Below are 20,078 nucleotides of genomic sequence, written 5' to 3' on the forward strand. Positions count from 1 at the left end.
GACAATTTAATTTTTTTTTTGCTGCAATTGTAAATTATCTGTCTCTTTCTCCCTCCCTCCCTTCCTTCCTTCTCTCCTTCCTTCCTTCCTCTCCTTCTATGCTATTTTATATTTACTGCCTTTACTTCTGTTTCATTTGCTTGTGCACTTGCTGATCAGTAATCCAATCAGATTTATCTTGGAGAAACTGACATTTTTTAAAAGTTCATGTAACAGAAAGAAAATAAACTTTTAATAATCCAAGACTGCAGAACAGACTCATCTGTCTCTCCAGAAATTAAGAGAGTAGAAAGGAAACAAAGAAGGGTAAAGTGAAGCATTACTAATACTACTCTGGAAACATGAATGATTCTTGTCACTTTGTAACAGCTTCCTTTGGCTTTTTTCTATCTAAACTGCTCCCCAGTCCGTGTCTTAATGACCTAGTATTTGTTGCTTTTACTCCTAGGTCACTGTTTCTCTTTGAGCTACCCTATTTGTAGCAATAGTAGCAGTTCTTCATTGCTCCTCAACTATCTTTTCTATTTCTTGCTCTTGTGCTTCAGACTGGAAGCTCCACTTCCCAGCCTAGAGCTCTGTATACTCTCATATTCAGAGCAAAAACCAACAGAGCTGTTGACCATGGTCTCCAGAGTCTTCAGTCCCTTATGATATCTTATCCTCCAGTTCTATACTCTAAGGTGTCCTTATCAAATTGTGGCTTCTGTTCTTTTCTTTTCTTAAAGTAGGAAGGGCTATCAATTATAACTTGGCCCTAGTCTATCATGGTATCAGAGCTGTTAGCTCAGAAGGATTTGAGTAGGGGGATAAAAGGGAGCTCTTCCTCACCTACAGACACCTACAGATGCTTTTATATTCACTACTGGAATTTTACAACAAGATATTGTTGCACAATTTATCACCATGACACTTAAAAATACCCACTATTACCATAATTACTTTAAAAACAATATAGTTAGAGATAAAATGAACTCTTCTAAAGATATCAATTTCTGATCCAATCGAGTATATATTTTTCATTTTCTAATCAGTACTTTATTTTACTTTTTTTTTTTGAAATCTGCTTCAATGTATTTTTCATGTGAGACATATAAATGTCTGAGACCAGTGAGAGTTTCTCCCTAATTTATTTTTCACATCATAATGAAACTATAGGAAATAATTAAAGAAAGTCTCAGAAGCTTACAACTCTATCCTCTCCCCTCCTCCTCAATTTACTGGACTGCCTACAAAATGTTGAACTCTCTCTTTTTGCCCAACACTTAATTTACTTGCATAATATCATATGCAGTCCATGCAAGGTAAGTTAATGTTTTGACTTCAAAGGTCACCATAACAAGAGATCAGTGAAAATTAAACATAATTTTAAAAACTAAAGAGCAAAAAAGACACCCACAAAACTGGATACATGGATTGAAAACTAGATGGGTGGCCAGACTATGCCCAGACAGTCCATCAACAGCTTAACCACAGAACAGACCAGAGCTAACTCCAAAGTTATTAACCAACCAAGAAGGCATTTTCTCTTTCCTTAAGAATTCTCTTTCCATTTATTACCATCAGAGGTAGGAAAAATGAGTTGATTTTCTTGGGTCACTTCATCTACCTTTATCCAGTGTCATAAAATAACTTTTATAAAAATATAAAATGTATCTACCTATAGGCACTTTGTTAATATGAAACACAACTAAAAGAAGTGTTTAACTGAGACACCAATAGAAATGAACACGAATAATATTAAATTTTGAAAAATAAAAGTAAAAAAATTCACATAAAATTTTAATGAATTAGCTCATAATGGTTTCATTACCTTACTTCCTTATGCTCTCAATAGAAATTATAGCTATCCAAAGTCTTACCATTAAAAATTGCCTGTTAAATAATTTTTTTCATGAAGCATTTCTTTTCTTGTAATCCACAAGATTTTAGGTTAACTGTACTTCATAGTCATTTCAAAGAAGTACGAAAATTATTTGGAAATTGAAACTCAGAAGGTGTATGTTACCTATCTCAGAATAGGCATTTTATCTTTTGAATATTATTGGAAACTTTAAATATACTAATGTAATATTTTAGTTAACTATTGAAATATTTTGAAGATTAAAGAAGAAAATGGAAACTTTACTTCCATTTATGTTTGTGTGTGTATCTTTAAAAGCTTAAAACTATGCTAAAACTTTTAGATTGTTATATATATGTATACAAACATATTATATAGGTATATAATGCCCATAGGTCTTAGCAACACATCTATGTGTGTGTATATATGTGTGTGTGTGTGTGTGTATACATATATATGTATATGTATATATATATATATATATCCATGTATAGTACATACGCATACACAGAAATATGTATAGACATGTGGAGGAGAGAAAAAAGACAGAGACACACACACACAATTACACACACTGAGAAAGAAAAAAAAATGGATAGATAGAGAGAGAGAGAGAAAGAGAATTTTTGCCCATGAAAATTAAACATGATGAAATGCCAAATAATTAATATTACTTTATTTTATAAAAAACATGATAGAATTAAGATAATTAACAACAGTTGCAGTCATATTTAATAGCTTTCTAATCCCTTGTGGATCAATTTGTTTAATAATTCTATGATTACTTAAGTATTATAATATTTTCTTTGTTTCTTGGTTACATATGAACTCTCTACCCCTAAACATCTTGTGTATACTTCCATAACATTGGAAGCCAAATAAAGTATACATATATACACACATACATATGCCTTTACACATATATGTATACCAGATTAAATTTATTTTCATAAAAACACATAACTCAAAAATCCCAGACTACTAGGCAGAATATAGGTGAGTACACATGAAGGTGTGGAATGGAAATCATTAATCATATTTCTTTCCTTCCCATCCAAATATAGTATTATAAAGGATCAATCATCTTTCTCCATCAAATGCAATGTTTCAAAGAAAATATTTTCTTGTTTTATTTAAATTGACATCTTTTGTTTACCCCTTCATTTTAATTTCTTCATATTTGTCTACCCTACCCAGAGAAACATTTCCTTTAACAAAAAATAGAAAACAATTAGTAAAACAATCTACTATATTAATTGAATCTAACAGCTATATATAATGTTCTCTCTGTATCCATACAGTGCTGAGCACAGTGCCTGGCATACAGTACACATTTAGTCAAGACTTTTTTTTTTCTCTTTAACAAACATATTTACTATTTTATTTTCCCCAATTACATGTAAAGATAATTTTAACTTTTTTTTTCATATTTTGATTTCTAAATTCTCCCCCCCCTTACCTTGTCCTGCTCATGAAGATAAGCAATTTGTCATAGATTAAATGTGTAGTCATACAAAATACATTTTTATGTAAGTCATTTTGTGAAAGAAAACACAGACAACAAAAAAACTAATAAAAATAAAAAAAAGGAAAAGTATCTTTGATGTGCATGCAGGCTCTATCAGTTCTTTCTCTAGAGATAGACAACACCTTTCATAATTCCTACAGAATTGTATTGGATCATTATTGATTATTATTCATAGTATTTTTGTATAACTCCAATAATTGGACCAATTTACAGCTCCATTTGCAATACATTGGTATGATTTTTCCCCAGTCTCCCCGATATTGATTATTCCCAAAGTTTTTCCTTAATTTGTTGTGTGTGGATTAAAGTATCAGGGTATTTTGATATGCATTTCTATTATTATTTTTATTATTATTAGTGATTTGGAACAAATTCCTTCTTTTAGAAACTGTTTGTATTTATACTTCTAATCCAGATTAATTCCTGATTCCCAAGGGAATTTTCTATTTCTATTCTATTCCTATTCTATTTTATTTCTATTTCTGTTCCAGTGAACTGCTCCATTCCTGTAACTTTGTTGAGTTCCTTCCTGAAACCTGTGTTTGAATTAATAGCTACATCAGTCACATTCACTTCTAACTTGACTTAGTCCCTGACTCCTTAAGTTCATTTGTAGGCTCCTTCTCTGATAGTGAATTCTCTTCCTATACACTCACATCTGCCAAGCTTATGTCTCTCCCAGTTCTCTCTTGACTCCCTGACTACTTTCCTCCTCTCTCCAGTTTTCTTTCTGTCATTTTCTTTCAGTAGGGAAAGTGTTTAATCTCCCTGAGGACAGGGATCCTCTTTTTTTTTTTTTTTTGGTTGTATTTATATTCCCAGATGGCACAGTCTGGCAAATAATAGATGCTGAATAAATATTATTGTTAGGTCAGAATGTGGTAAATAAGGTACTATATATTTATTAGAAACACATGATGAAAAGTTTCTTCTATCCCCAGCCTATAGTTTGATTTTCTTCCAGTAAATCCTTTTAAATTTCCTGAAATCAAAATTATTTATTGTATCTTTGATGATTGCCTCTATTCATGTTATTTTATTAACATCTCCTTATCTCCCAATACCTTTGAAAGGTACATGATCTGTTTCTTGTATTTATTATTTTTGAATGTTGTGAATTTTAAGGTTATGTGTCCATTTGCACCTTATTGTGCTTTATGGTATAACACATTCATCCAAAAATAATCTCTACTAGCCAAATTTCCAGTTTCCCAGTAGTTCTTCTTAAGTGGAGTATTTCTCAAACTAATTTCTATTCTCAAATTTAATGAATATTTGATTATTGACTCTACTTGTTTTAACTAGTGTTTCCATTGATTGACTTTAAATAATTTCTTTTAACTAGTCCCCAGTAGGTGTGATTTGTTTTATAGAAAAATTTAAAATCTGAAAATGATGTCCCCCCTTCATTGTTGTTTTAAAAATCATTTCCTTCAAGATCCTATACCTTTTGTTTCTCCTAATATATTTTATTATGTTGTCTAGCTTAAAAAAATTCCTCTTGTTGATTTGATTAGTTTAATATTAAATCTATTGACTAATTTAGGTAGTAGTATGATTTTTATTAAGCATAGGCCATTCACTGACTACTGAATATTTCTCTTATTTTTTGTTATCCTTTATTTCTTTAAAGATTTTTTTTTGTAATTATCTTGCAAGTCTTGAGTGTTTCCTTGTAGATTAACTTCCATATATTTTCATATATTTTGTACTTACTTAGGCAACTTTTTATTATTTCTATCAGATTTTATTACTGTAATATCGAAATACTATTGGGTTTGTTTTGTATCTTTCTTTGTTCATTATTCTTTCAGTATTTTTTCAAGCAAATCACCCATGCAAGCAGCATATAAGAATATTTTTCTTCTCCTTTGCTTATGTCTTTAATTGTTTTCTCTTTTGTTACTGTTATTATTAGTGTTTCAGAACTACATCAAATAATGGGATGAAAGGAATCCTTGCTTTGCATCCATATTTATTGGGAAAGTGTCCGATTGCATAATATATTAGCTTTTAATTTTATATCCTTTTAAAAATAACTGTATAGTGTTTTTTTTTTTAGCCAAAATGATATTTGTCTTTTGTCAAAGACTTTTAGGAAAGCATTTTAAAAAGTATGATTTCTTACTCATACTAAAAGGTAATTGATTTTTTTTTCTATGTCCATGTGTGTGTATGTATATATGCATATTTGAAACTAGGAGAAATATAAACAATATTCTGAACCTTTCCAATTTAATATCCTTTTGTTTAAAGTAGAAAATTCAGCATACACACACACACATATGATAGTTTGATTTTATAAATTTTTTTCTTGTCTACTTATGTCATTTGTGTCTTTGCATTAAAGTATGTGATTTTAATTATATAGTCTTTAATGTATATGTATATATGTCTTCTTTTTCTTCTTCTTCTCCTTCTCCTCTTCCTCTTCCTCCCCTCTCTTCTTTCTCCTTCTCCACCTACTACTCCTTCTTCTCTGCCTTTTCCTCCTCTTCTTTCTCCTCTCCTCTTTTTCTTCCTTCTCCTCTTCCTTCTCTTCCTCCTCTATTTCTCCTCCTTCTCCCTTCTCTTCATCCTTGAATTCCTTCTCCCCCTTTTTTTCTTCTTCCTCTTCCTCTTCCTCCTCTTCACCTTTTTTCAAATTCATGAAAAATATAGTAGAATTTAGTGGAGAATTCTTTTTAAATTCAATTTAAGAGACTTGTTCTGTTCTTTTGTTTTTATTTTTTATTTTTACCTGTTTTCATCATATTATTCATACATTATCTGGGATAATGTATATGTCATTATGTGTGTTTATGCATATATATGTGTATACATATACAGATTCATATGTGTGTGTGTGTGTGTGTGTGTGTGTGTGCGCGTGTGTGTATGTGTATTCTATCTCTGTGTGTTTTAGATGGTGGGTAACCAGATTCTTTTATCTTCCACATGGTAGAAAATGTATCACTAGTACCCTTCTGTTCTAGAAAACACATAAATTCAGACATTAAGAGGGAGAATGCAAACCTGTAAACTATCCATCAATCAACCCACAGTGAACAAATATTTTAAAACTTTTATAATGTGTGCAATGTGCCAGGTCTCATAGTACTTCTATTTGTACCATACATTTTGGCACATATTTTGTGTTGCTGCATACAATCTTTCATTTCATAGTATAAGTACCTTGACAGTAGGTAATATATTTTGTAAGTAGTAAAACCTAATTCATAAAAAGCATATGATTATGTCAATTAGGAGACAACAGAGAACCAGGAAATAAGCAAAAACAAAGATACCCTAAAAATGCATTTTTTACACTGGAGATTGCCTCTGGTCCTCTTACAGAATCTAGTCATTATTATTTTAGATAGAACCTTAACTTAAGATTCACTAAATACCTGGAAATTTTACTTGTGTGGAACAATTAATTTCCTGATTTCAAACAAATGATTTCTTTCCCATATTCCTCTGTGCTTAATGCATAGGACCAGGCAAAAAGGGGAAAATTGGTGGAATTCTTAAACTATATACCGATATCCTTAGTAGTTAATGCAAAGCACAACCAGTTTTAGCCTCTAGCCTACTGAGCTAGGACACAGGAAAGAGAGGACTCTTTAAGGCACTTGTTGCACCTGGCCAGGTTTGATGCTATTACTATTTGGCTAGCTCCTACAGAAACTACATAAGATAACTGAGGCTAAGAATTCTTGAACATGTCTTTTAAATATTTCTTTTTTTTAATGTCAGCTTTGAGGAAAAATCCTCCTCAACAACCTTCCCCTTGTTACCAGTACCTCACTTCCCTCCAGAAGCACTGTCTCATTCACACTTTTTACAGGGCACAAGGAAGTGAGAGTAAGACAAACATCCAGGTGGCTGAATAGCAGTTTCCTGTAAATTGAAATGAAAAAGCTGAATAATAAGTTTTCCTCCCAGTTTTTCAATTATGTAAAACCCTTTGAGTTATGCAGGGTATATGTCAGGGCAAAGTGGAGCACTAAAAGTTTGCAAAAATGCATTTACAAGTTAACATTCTGCCAAAGTCATTTGCATGTGTAACTCATCTAATGTTCTTATGTTCACCAACAATGTTATGGATGGACCTGAAAGACACAAGTAGTGTTTTTATGCTAATAATCTAAGAAATGTCTTCAAGAAATAAGCAATTGTTTCTACATTAGTGTTTATTTTGACTGATATAGTTAGAAGATTCTCCTTTGACAACCCTTTGTGTCATATTAGCCAAATGATCAATGCTCAGCATGATGGCATAACTGCACTATGCTGCAATGGAAAATTGCTAGAACCATAGAGAGTCTATTCATTTAATGCTTGAGAGGTAAATTAAATAGTGTAATATGGATTTTACGTGTATTATTTTTAAAGATTCCCTCTGAACCTTGTTTTGAGGTTTCAGAAAAGTGGAATAACATTGAAGACAAAGCTCTATACTAGATATTCTTGCCGCTAAAATGTTCCTGCTGCTCTTCCGCCAAAGCCAGGTGGGATCATTTTCTAGGAAATGTCAATTACTTCTGCTTTTGCCCAGAAACTGCATGGCTATTTTTAGTAGTTTTTTTTTTCCACTGGACTACAAAGCACACAATTGGCATAACATATTAGATGGGGTCATGTCATATGTTAGGTTACACAGGGAGACTATATCTCTCTTTCTGACATAATTGCACACTTCTAACTGTCCATGAGACTTATACATGCATTTCCCATTAGTGTGAACATATCACTTTGCATATGCTAGACATTCAACTATTTGTTGAATGAATTAATGAATTAGTGGGTAAATGAAGTGGGATTTTATAGTGTTCCTTTAAGTTTGCTTAGTCTATGATTTCAGAGCAGCCAAAATACAAGGTGAGACAGATTCTTCTAATTACTAGTACTTAAGCAACAATCTATATATAAGTTGGCCACATTTAGAAGTTGCATTAGCTCAGCAGCAACACAATATAAACTGTACCCTAGTGACTTGAAAGAGTTAATACAGTGAGTAGTGTAGGAGTTCTTAACCTTTTGTGCATGTAATGGACTCCTTTGTTTGTCTGATAAAATCTAATGTTGTTTTTTGTCTGTATTCCTAATGGAAGAAGAAATAGTGGAAGGGGAAATGCTAAATTTCAATTAGGAGTTTATAACATAGACATGTACACATGTGTATGTAAACACACACCTGTACATATACACTTGTGTATACAAAATAAATGCATGAATATATGCACATGTATTTACATGTGTGTATAAACATGCATACACATAAACACATCTATATGTATGTATGTTCCAATTCAAGTTTATGGACCTCCGGAAACCTACCTACAAAGTCCTGGAGTTATCCAAAGATTCAGATTAAGAAGCTCTTGTCTAAGGGTACCAAATTTATAGCCTTGGATAATCATGTTAGGCATTAAATAATCATTCTTATCATAAATTATGACCTACATTGATTAGATGATTGTGCAAATGAAGTATTTATCTTTCTGCTAAGACCTGGTTTAAAATTTAGTTATTGTGTAAATCTTGCGAGCCTGAGTTTGCCTGCTGATAAATTAACTTCCTGCAATCCTGACATCTTTCTCCTTGTTCAGAAACTTGAAACTGACAAACTGTTGTACGATTTCTCATACCTGTGAATTCCTGTTTTTTTTTTTTTTTTTTTTTTTTTTTTTTACAGAGAAGTCATTTTAGTTATCTCATTGTCTCAGTGCCAATGTTTTTTCATTGACCTCTTTAGGTATCTTCAGTCTGTTGGTTACTGTATCGAATTTGAAACAATTATTTAGACTCACTTAGGCATTTCATTGTAAAACAATGTAAAAATTCATATCCTCTGTAAACTGATAGAAATTATGTTTTGGTAGTGTCCATAAATTCACCTTCTAAAATATGCAAAATAAACAGAGGCAGAAACAATGCAAACCTCCGCTAAATTTAGCTTTTTCAAAAGAAGTTTCACTCCCAGTAATCTGCTTTCTCAGTCAATTTGACTCTGTCAGCAATCTTTCTCTCTGTTTGCATGTCTAGCTAATGTGGGCATTGAATTACTGTGCAGCCCTAAAGATTGTCATTGGCAAGCTGATGTAGGTACTCTAAGCTCATATTGTGGCTGTCTGCACTGTACCTAGTCTTTGGATAAACAGAGGATTTCAGCTTCCAAGCCTGTCAGTATTTCAGCTGTTAAGTACTCACATCTCAACTCCTTCAAAAAATTGCTCAGGGTTTATGTGCAGAGCTCAACACCAACAAATAGGGACTGAGTCTTGGATTCAGAATGAAAAAAATATTTATACTCTTTGGCAGTAATAAAATGATGTTAAAGTCTCATTTTATTTAATCATTTTATCAGGGCCTTCCACCCTCTATCCCTTGGCTCTCTCTATACTATTCCCCATTCATTTTGATAGAGGACAACATTAATAAATGCAAAATGCATTATAGTTCCCCAAATTAAATTTTGAATTGTATTTAATTAAGTGGTTGAATGCTATTTGGTAAATAAATTCACTTGTGTACTTAAATTCATTCATGTGAGCACTGTAGCTTGTTTAAATGGGGCAGTATAAAAGGGACACAACAAGTCTTAGCCCCAGATCAACAAAGATCAAAGAAAAGGGAAATGTTGCTATCAGTTGTTGCTTAATTTCCTTCTGGTTTGTGTGAGATGGCTAATGTCACTAACTTGGAAGGATTATAGAAGCTCTTGGGTTTGGGAGGTGATTTGGAGAGGACTGGGAGTAGGAAATAGTGGAAAGCATGATGGATTTGGAGAACGTAGGTTCAAATCTCAACTTTGCCATATCATATCCTGGTGACCATGGACAATTCATCTACTTCTCTGGGCCTCAGTTTTCCTATCTGTGAAAATGAAGGGTTTGAATTAAATAACTTCTGAGGTCTCTTCTATCTCAAAATTCACTATCCTTTGGCTTATGCATCTCTGGAATGCATCCCCCTAGACCCAGAAGTGCTTTGTCCTCAATTAGAGTCATCTCAGGCAAAGAACTAATGAAGAGAGGGGGGCGAAAGATGAATTCTACATATGTATCCAGATGGGAAGCTTTAACTGAGTTACCACCTAAACCATCGCAATCCTATTCTGCAAATGACTCCTGCATACTTTCTACTTATTGGGCATTTAATTCAGAAAAGCTGCAGAGAACATTTCACTTCCTAATACTGCCAGCAGATACTGAATGTGAAGCATAGAAATATCTTGAGTATTTTCTGGTTCTTAATGAAGTGAGAGGACAACACGGGGTTGATGTCAGGGCCCAGCTGTGTGCAGTGCAGAGCCCAGCACTGGCCTTTTGTCTCCTGCCTGGAATAAGATGTGTCAGCTTGTGACTGAGTTCCAAAGCTCTGACTAAAGATGGGGAGCAAATCATTGCTCCTGCAGACTAAAGATGATTTTCCAGGGGATAAACACCTCAAACATTTTAAAGGGGGTGATTTGGGCCATTCAGAGCTACTTAATGCTCTGATTTCTTTCAGATGTTGTTTTCCAGAGGTGCTTTCTCTGTTGGCTGTGGGGAACTCTCCAATGCAAAACTGATTTGTTCTCAACTTCTGCTGAGATCATAAAATGTTAGCCACTTAGAAACATTGTCATTTTCATGTTTCTCCCTCTAAAATTTGACCTGTAAGATGGGTATTATTTTGCTAGCAAAAGGACTTTGGAATTTATGCTTTCTTGAAAACTAGAACGAGTTCTTATTTTCAGCATATAGTTTCTAAAGTAATGAGGAACACACCAGTAACATTAAAGCAAATGTGTGTCAAATCCTCAGGGGAAACAGATGTCATGCATGCAATATTTCCTCCAGACATCTGAAATCCAGCATCATTGTTCTTTCAATCTGTTTTCTAGTGAGTGAAACAATGGGGAGTGAATATAAATCCTTCTGCATTAGAATTTAAGAAGTATGTCAACCAAGAGGGATGCAGACTTTCTATTTGATGAATCAGGGGCTTACTAATAAAGAGACCCCCCCCACACCCAAGTTTCATCTCTTCATATGAACCAGAAAATGTCTAAAGTTTTCTATTTTAAAGACCTTTTTTCTGAATCAAAATATATGTATTTGTTAGAGTTCTAACTTATTTTTAAAAGAAGGCATCTGAATAAATGTATAATCTCTACAATGTTAAAAAAAACTCAATAAAACTTTAAAAAAATATTGTTTTGCACCCATTTACACAAAATCACAGACAATACCATATATGATGATAATGGCATTTCTTAGTCTATACTAGGTTGAAAGCACATATCAAAGATTATAGATTTAGGGCTGAATAGATTTTAGAAGCCATTAAGTCATCATAACCTCTCATTTTACAAGGGATAATTGGAAGCTAAAGGTGAGGTAAGAGGTCCAAAGTCAGACAGCTGGCAGGTATGGCAAAAATGGAACTCGACCTCAGGTCCTCTGACTGCAAGTAGAGAAAGTATTCTTTCTATTGCCCCACTTGGATAGTTTCCATGAAGCTTTTAGGAACAATCTACATTATGGGAAAGAGAGAAACTAGCACAAATCTGTAGATTTTATTTCAAACACAGCCCAGCTCTAAAGAACTTCTCCACTTCATTTTCAGCCGCCTTCTCACTTTGGCAATGTCTCCATCTCTCTAAAGTCTTCCTTTTCTGATTGGTGGGTTTAGAGTAGGGGTCCTCAAACTACGGCCTGCGGGCCATATACAGTAGCTGAGGATGTTTATCCCCCCACCCAGGGCTATGAAGTTTCTTTATTTAAAGGTCCACGAAACAAAGTTTTTGTTTTTACTATAGTCCGGCCCTCCAAAAGTCTGAGGGACAGTGAACTCGCCCCCTATTTAAAAAGTTTGAGGACCCTTTTAGAGAGTTCTTCCCTGAAATTTTCATGTGAGGGAACATCTATATCTACTTCAAACTGGGATCAGCCCATGACTTCCAAGAACATTTTGCTTTCATTAGATTATGTTTCTAGAGTCAGGGACTGGCTTTCTTTTTGTTTGTATTTGTATTCCCAAACCTTTGTGCAATAGAAGATATATAGTAAATATTTAATATATGTTCTATCTATCTATCTATATCTTTATATTCTTTTTCAATCCATCCACCCTTTTGTTGTTATTTAAGTCAGATTCTTTGTGACCCTATTTGGGCTCTTCTTGGCAAAGGTACTATAACAGTTTGCCATTTTCTTTTCCAACTCATTTCACAAATAAGAACAGTGAAGCAAACAGGGTTAAGTGACTTGTTTAAAGTCACATAGCTAGTAAATGTCTAAGGTTGGATTTAAATTCAAGTTTTCCTGACTTCAGGCCTGGCACTCTACCTATTGTATTACCTGGCTGCCTTTTCATACCTCCAACCATCCTTTTATCCATCCATGCAGCCAGCCAGCCAGCCATTATCTCTTTCTGTCTATATCTATCTATCCATATATCTGTTTATCCATCTCTTCATATGCCCATCCATATTTTTGTTATGGGGAGAGTAATTTTGGTTCAATCAATAAAAATAACTTTTAAATTATTACAGTTATCCAACAATGCAATGCATTATCTCATGAGGTAGCAAGCTTAAAGTCTGTGGAGGTATTTAAGAAGAGTCTGAATAATGATCTAATAATATCCTGTACCAATATTAGGTAGGAGGTTGGGCTGGCCAGCCTTTAAAATCCCTTTCATCTCTAAAAGGCTATAATATAATGATTCTACTATGATTGAAGTAACAAAAGTAAACATTAGATATCTGCTATTCAGCATCCATTCAACAAACGTTGTTGAATAAATGAATCCGTGTCCCATGTCTTTTTATATAGGTATAGTTATGTATTTGACTAAAAGTTTGTTTACTTTTAACTAAGATGGAATTTTGATTATGTGTGCACCACAGTTCTACCACTATCTGTGTTACTTCTCTAGATCTCATTTTTCTTACTTGTTGCTCTAGGAGTCTAGGCCCAGCAGTGTAGATTTGATACTAAAATAGAATGAGACATTCGCAGGTCATTTGAAAGTTAACAAAAAGAGATTTATTTATCCATAACTGGACAACACTCAACAAGGATAGCTCCTGAGGACACTTCAATTGGATTAAACTTAGTAAAGTTCCTTGGTCTGTATAATTTGATGATACTGTGACCAAGCTCCAGAGCCTAATGGGTTATCTCTTGATTGCTTTGTACTCAAACATTGAGGAAAGGACATCAGTAGTCTGAATTCTGAGTCTGCTCAGCCAACCAAAAATTGATGAAGTTTTCAACATATTTTAGGAAAAAAATAGCTTAACTTAACATGGAAGAAAAGACTGAGTTGTTATTCACAGAGCACCTGTAAAATGAAGTTTTTCACTAGATATCCCCAACATCTCTCCACAGGTAAAACTTTTTATCCTATTTCAAAACAAGACATTACACTTAATTTATAAGGTAAAGTAGTAGCACCCATTGTAGTTAAAAGTCTATTTGGATAGAAGGGCTAATGTTATCTACTGGGAAAATAATATGTTCTTTTTGTTTGAAATAAAGCTCAGTTGAATGATTTTTCCCCTAGAAGAAAGCATATTTAAAGTATATAGCTTTGTAGATATTATCATGGTACCTAAGATGGTGAAACTTCCATGAATTTGCTTATTTTTGGTAAACCCCAAAGAAACTCCCAGCTTATGTATGGAGGTACTTTTTGAATTTTCCTACAATTTATACTCAATACTATATACTCAATATAAACATACCACAAAGAAATGAGGTTTTTAAAATGGGATATTTGGTAAGATTCAAGAAAAGCTCATGCAAAATTTGTAGGATTTTTAGAAGGGGTGGGAGTGGGAGACGAATTGATATTGCTTTGTTATTCATCTATGATGATGTTGAGTTTGTCATATCCATTTTTTTGGGGACTTCACTTTCTCACACTTTAATGAATAGATGGAATGCCAACTCTTACTTTCTTGCTTTGAGTACATTGCCATCCCTTTTCTGACAAAGAAAGTGTGAGCAAAACTGTCTTCAGAGTCTTTTTAAAATTCTTTTTAGATATTAAAAGGTGTCTAGTGTGCAATACTTTGTGGCTCTCAAGAAAAGGGAAGGAATTAAACCTTCAGCTGTCTCTGAAATAAATCCAGCTGGACATACTAAGTTATTTTATATAGCATCGTCATCTTCTTTAAAAGACTATGAAGCTATAGAAGAATATGGTTAATTAGGCTTTTATGGTTATATAGACTTTTCCATAGAAGTGTAGAAATTCAGGATTCTGGGAATAATTCAGGGAATGAGTACAGTTTAAACCTTGATTTTTTTCTTTTCCAAGTCAATCTTATTTGAAGAGACAAGGTATATTTTGAAAAGATCTGGCAACCAGCAATCCTTTTGACTTTAGAAAATAATTTAGATTTACAAATTAGATTTTGAAAGTTTCCTACATTGTATTATCATAGGCTTCCCTTTTAATTGTATGGAGACTTTTGCAACTGGTGGTTAGAGAACTTGTAATGACAACTATTAGGACTACTGTTGATAATCAAGGGGAAAAGGATTTCTTTTTTATCCATTAGCATTGATACTCAAAACAAAACTTAGTGGATTCTGACCCATCAGTTTTCTTTTAGCCTTTCCTTTTTATGAATTTATTTGAATTGAGTTCCAATTCAGACATAAAATGACTTGATATCAACTGTTTGCTCTCCCAGTTTGGAGGCATTGATGAGATCAGGTAAGTAGGGAGGAGCAGGTGTTTTTCACAAGCAGGAAAAAAAGCAAATAGTAAGTACTTCAAGATGTCATATCTCTAATTAAATCAGCAGAGTTCTTAACAAGTTTTTTTCTTTTTCTAGGTAAGTCAGGTGCTACCTAATCTAAAATGCCTAGACCTGCATGTCTTCTACTTGTGTCTCATCTGGCCAAAGACTAATTACATAACTAATTATTTTCATCATTAATATGCTTACACTGTAGCCGAATAGCTTTTATTTTTAAGGTGCTATAAATACTTAGTACTTATAAATGATTCTTTTTTGTTTGGGAAATATATGAAAGAATGAATCAACTGAATGTGGTAAAATTGTTTCCTCTCTTAATATGAGTTGCTAGTAATCAGTACATTTATTTAATGAGTAAACAATTCCTGTTCATGGTAGACAGTTAAGATTGTTTAGATTGTATATAAAAATGAAAGCCAAAGGCAGAGCCAAGCTGCCAAAGTAAAGGCAAGGACTCACTTGAGCTTTCCCTCAAAACCCAACAAAATACCTCTGAAAAATGACTCTAAATGAATTTTAGAGTGTCAGAACCCACCAAAAGACAGAAGGTAATGATTTTCCAGCTGAGGACAACTTGTGGGGGTTAGAGAAAAAAGTCTATTGCACTAGGGTTGGAGAGTAGCCATTCTGGCACAATGTACTGGCACGCCAGGCCCCAGCTAGACAGGAGCAGGTCTTGGGGCCTCTAAATCAATGACAGCACTGGTGGTTTCTAGATCCCTCAGCCCACAGACATCAAAGATGACTTAAAAGGTGAGTAGAAAGGGCTTGGAAAACCATGAAAAGAGGAGAAAGCCTTGATTTGTCAACTTCACTGATTTGTCAACAGCAGCAGAAGCAGCAGCTGTGGCTTGTAGATGGTTAGTCCACAGGGTAAGGGAGTTGAATAGCTGTTTAGAAGGAGATCTCTTCATTAGGACTGAGTCAGAACTGTTGCTTTGTTCAAACTCAGATCTGGGACAAAGTCCTGACTCACAATTCCAGGCAAGGAGGAGCACTACCACATTAGAACTTATAGTCAGAGTTGGGAGAGAAAATTCTCTTCACCATTCCAGAGCTGAAAAGAATGTTGGTGGACACTCATAGACCAGAGCATAAGCTAGGAGAATAGTAAACACATTCCTCCTTGGATCATATCAACTTGGAAAAATTGAAAATTTACAGGTCCTCAGAGGGATGTCTGAAAAAATAGCTTCAGAAAATCCCTATAGATTGGGACATTATACTCTTTACTCTGAAAACAGAGCCCTAATTTAACAATATTAAAAATCAAGTAATAGTCTGGAAAAAATGAGCAAACAAAAAGATTCTGAACATAGAAAATTGCTGTGATGACAAGGAAAATCAAAACACATACTCAGAAGAAGATAAAGTCAAAGTTCCTACACTCAAAGTCTCCAAGAAAAATAAAAATTGGTTTCAGCCCATGGAAGGATTTAAAAGATATTTTGAAAATCAACTAAGAGAGATGGGGGGTGGGATTGGGAGGAATGAAGAATAATTCAACAGGATACACAACAGCTAATGACTGGAAGAATGCCTTAAAAAACAAAATTGGCCAAATGAAAAAGAAGGTAAAAAAGCTCTTGGAGGAAATAATTCCTTAAAAATTAGATTTGAGCATATGGAAGCTATTGACTTTATAGGAAATCAAGAAACAAAAAAAAAAGAAAAATTAAAGCATTGTGAAATATTTCACTAGAAAAACATCTTATTTAGACAATAGATCCAGGAAAGATAATTTTAAAATTGTTGATCTACCTGAAAGCCATGATCAAAAAAAGAACCAATATACAATCTCTCAAGAAATCATCAAGGAAAACTGTCCTGATATCCTAGAACTCAGGGTAAAGTCAAAGTTGAAAAAGTCCATCAATCACTTCTTGAAAGAGATCACAAGTTGAAAACTCCTAGGAATTATAGTTCAATCCCAGGTTAAGAAGAAAATGTTGCAAGTACCCAGAAAGAAACAGTTCAAGTATAGTGATATTATAGTTAGGATAACACAATATTTAGCATATTTTACATTAGAGGATTGGAGGGCTTAGAATATGCTGTTCTGGAGAGCAAAGGAAATAGGATTACAATAAGAATCACCGACTCAGCAAAAATGAGTATAATTCTTCAGGGAAAAAGTGGATATTCAATTAAATAGAAGACTTTCTAGCATTCATGATGAAAAGACCAGAGCTGAATAGAAAATTCGGTTTTCAAAAAAAAGGTCTCAGGAGAAGCATAAGAGGGTAATTAGAAAAGGGAAATCATAAGGGACTTGATAAAGTTAATCTGTTTATCCCTGTATAGGGAAGATGATTCTTATAACTCATAAGAACTTTTTCATTATTATGGTAGTTTAAAGGAGTATATATAGACAGTGGGAACAGGTATGAATTGAATATGAAGGAATAATATCTAAAAAATAAAATTAAGGGGTGAGAGAGGAATTTGCTGAGAGAAAGGAAAAGGGAGAAGTGGAATGGTATAAATTATCTTCATAAAAGAGACAAGAAAACACTTTTACAGTGGAGGGGAAAAGGGAGATGGGAAGGGAAGTGATAGAACCTTATTCTCATTAGAATAGGCTTAAAGAGGGAATAATATACACATTCAATATAGGTATAGAAATCTATCTTACCTTATGGAAAAGTATTAGGAAAAAGGGATATGTGTGTGTGTGTGTGTGTGTGTAAAAGAGTCCTCAATTGATAAATGATCAAAAGATGTGAATAGTGTTTAGATGAATTAATCAAGTTATTTATAGCTATATTTAAAAATATTCTGACGTGTTATAGATCAGAGATATGCAAATTAAAACTATTCTGAAGTACTACCTCATATCTACTGGACTGACTAATGAACCAAAAAAGGAAAACGATAGATGTTTGAGGAAATGTAGGGAAAGTGAGACTTTAATGTATTATTGGTGAAATTGTGAACTGACTCAACCATTCACTACAGCAATTTGGAACTAAGGTTAAAGGGATATAAAATCATGCATATCTTTTGACTTAACAATACAACTATTTGAAATGTATCACAAAAGAAATTTAAAAATAAAAGGAAAAGGACCTATATGTGAAAGAATATTTATAACAGCTCTTTTCTCAGGGCAAAGAATTGGAAACTGAGGGGATAATCATCAATTGGGGAAAGACTGAATAAATTGTGGCATGAGATTCTGATGGAATTCTATTTTTTTCTATAAGAAATGATGAGTGGAATGCTCTCAGGAAAACCTGGAAAGTCCTCCATCAACTCATACAAAGTGAAATATACAATGTTGTTGTATGATCATTTGTGAATGATTTTGCTATTTTTAGCAATACACTGATCTAAGACTATTCTGAACGATTTATTATTAAACATCCTATTCATTTGAGATTGTGGCTGAATGTAGATTGAAGCATAATTTTTTTACTTCATTTGTTTGTGAGAGAGGCACAGGATAGAGTTATGCTTTCTTTTACAACATGACTTTTATGGAAATATTTTGCATAAACTTCGCATGTGCCTTCTCAATAGGGATGAATGGGAAAGGAGGAAAGGAGTGAATCTGGAACTCAAAATTTAAAATACAAATGTTAAAAATTTGAAAAATATATTGTTTCACATATAACCAGGAAAAATAAAATATTAAGTAACCTAAAACCAGAAAAAGTCAGCATAAATCAACAAGCATGTCATTTGAAATAATAAATAAAAATAATTCTTTCAAAAATCTCTAGAATTTTAGAACTAAAAGGAGCCTTGAAGATTATCTATTTCAATTGCCTTGCTTGTCCTATGAACAATCAAGGTTCAGAAAGTTAAGTTGTAAACATCATATGGGCAGCTAAGTGGAAAAATGGATAGACTGTCAGATTTAGAGTCAGGATGATTCAACTTAACTGAGTTCAGCTTTTTCTGCAAACACTTACAAGTTTTGTGATGCTAGGCAAGTCACAACCCTTTTTGCCTCAGTTCCTCACTATAAAATGAGTTGGAGAATGAAATGGCAAACCACTTCAGTATCTTTGCCAAGAAAACCCCAAATGGAATCACAAAGAGTTCACAAGACTGAAAAACAACTGAACAATAATAAAGATCACATAGTTATAGCACTTGGCTATAGAATTGGTAATGAAACCCAAGTTTACTGACTCATAGCATATTACTCATACCTTATTATACTTTTGTAGTGCTACCAAATGTTAAAGGAGCATTTTTTTTTTTTTTGTAAAATAGGTCTCCTTAATAGCAGCTCTTCCCTCTATCCAAGACCGATCGCAGCAAGCCTCCAAAAATTTTCAAGGTGAGTAGGCCATCTGTGGTAAGAACATCCATCCTGAAAGTGTGACAAATTTAATTTTGAACTTTGGGAAGGATTAATTTTAATTTAGTCTTTATGTTCAATGAAAAATTCTACTTTCTATTATTCTGATCCCTTATCTCTATAATTTAGTTTCATAATGCATGTCTGTATTATTTCCTTTCGAACTCTCATTTGTATTTTAATAAGCTACACAAGTTCCACAAGGACATTATAAATTCCTATATCATTCCACTATATCATTGGGTATTTTATTCTATCTTAAACTTGAAAGGAAACCTTGCTTACTCCTTGGGATACACACTGCTTGAAAATCTTTCTACTAGAGAACACTTTTCCAATTTTCCACTTAAGAGGGCTCATTTCAATATTCCTACAACTTTATTTCTTTTGCTGTCATCTGCTAACTTTTGGCACATTCTTTAAACTTTCTGACCATCTTCAGTGATATACTCAGGATTATCCCCTCTATTCTAAGTCCTATCACCATTTTTGGTGATATTGGTGTTAATTTTTGTGATTTGACCTTTTAACCAATATGTAACATCTATACATAAAAGTTACAGAAAGTTGCAGAATGGTGTATATATATATTAGGAGTCTTTAATATTTCTCTTTCAGAACTGGATAAAGCTAATAGTAAGATAAGCAA

At 33.4% G+C, this 20,078-nt stretch overlaps 1 long non-coding RNA gene across 2 annotated transcripts in view; it reads left to right on the forward strand.

The window, feature by feature from the left end:
• LOC127559576 (uncharacterized) overlaps positions 1 to 20,078 on the forward strand; it is a 191,200-nt gene that overhangs the window by 99,454 nt on the left and 71,668 nt on the right. For both annotated transcript variants that reach the window (XR_007953167.1, XR_007953168.1), the window contains one exon: positions 19,342 to 19,408. This is a non-coding gene — a long non-coding RNA (uncharacterized LOC127559576). The remainder of the gene's footprint in view (positions 1 to 19,341; positions 19,409 to 20,078) is intronic.

Source organism: Antechinus flavipes, chromosome 1, assembly GCF_016432865.1.
Source record: "Antechinus flavipes isolate AdamAnt ecotype Samford, QLD, Australia chromosome 1, AdamAnt_v2, whole genome shotgun sequence".
NCBI lineage: Eukaryota > Metazoa > Chordata > Mammalia > Dasyuromorphia > Dasyuridae > Antechinus > Antechinus flavipes.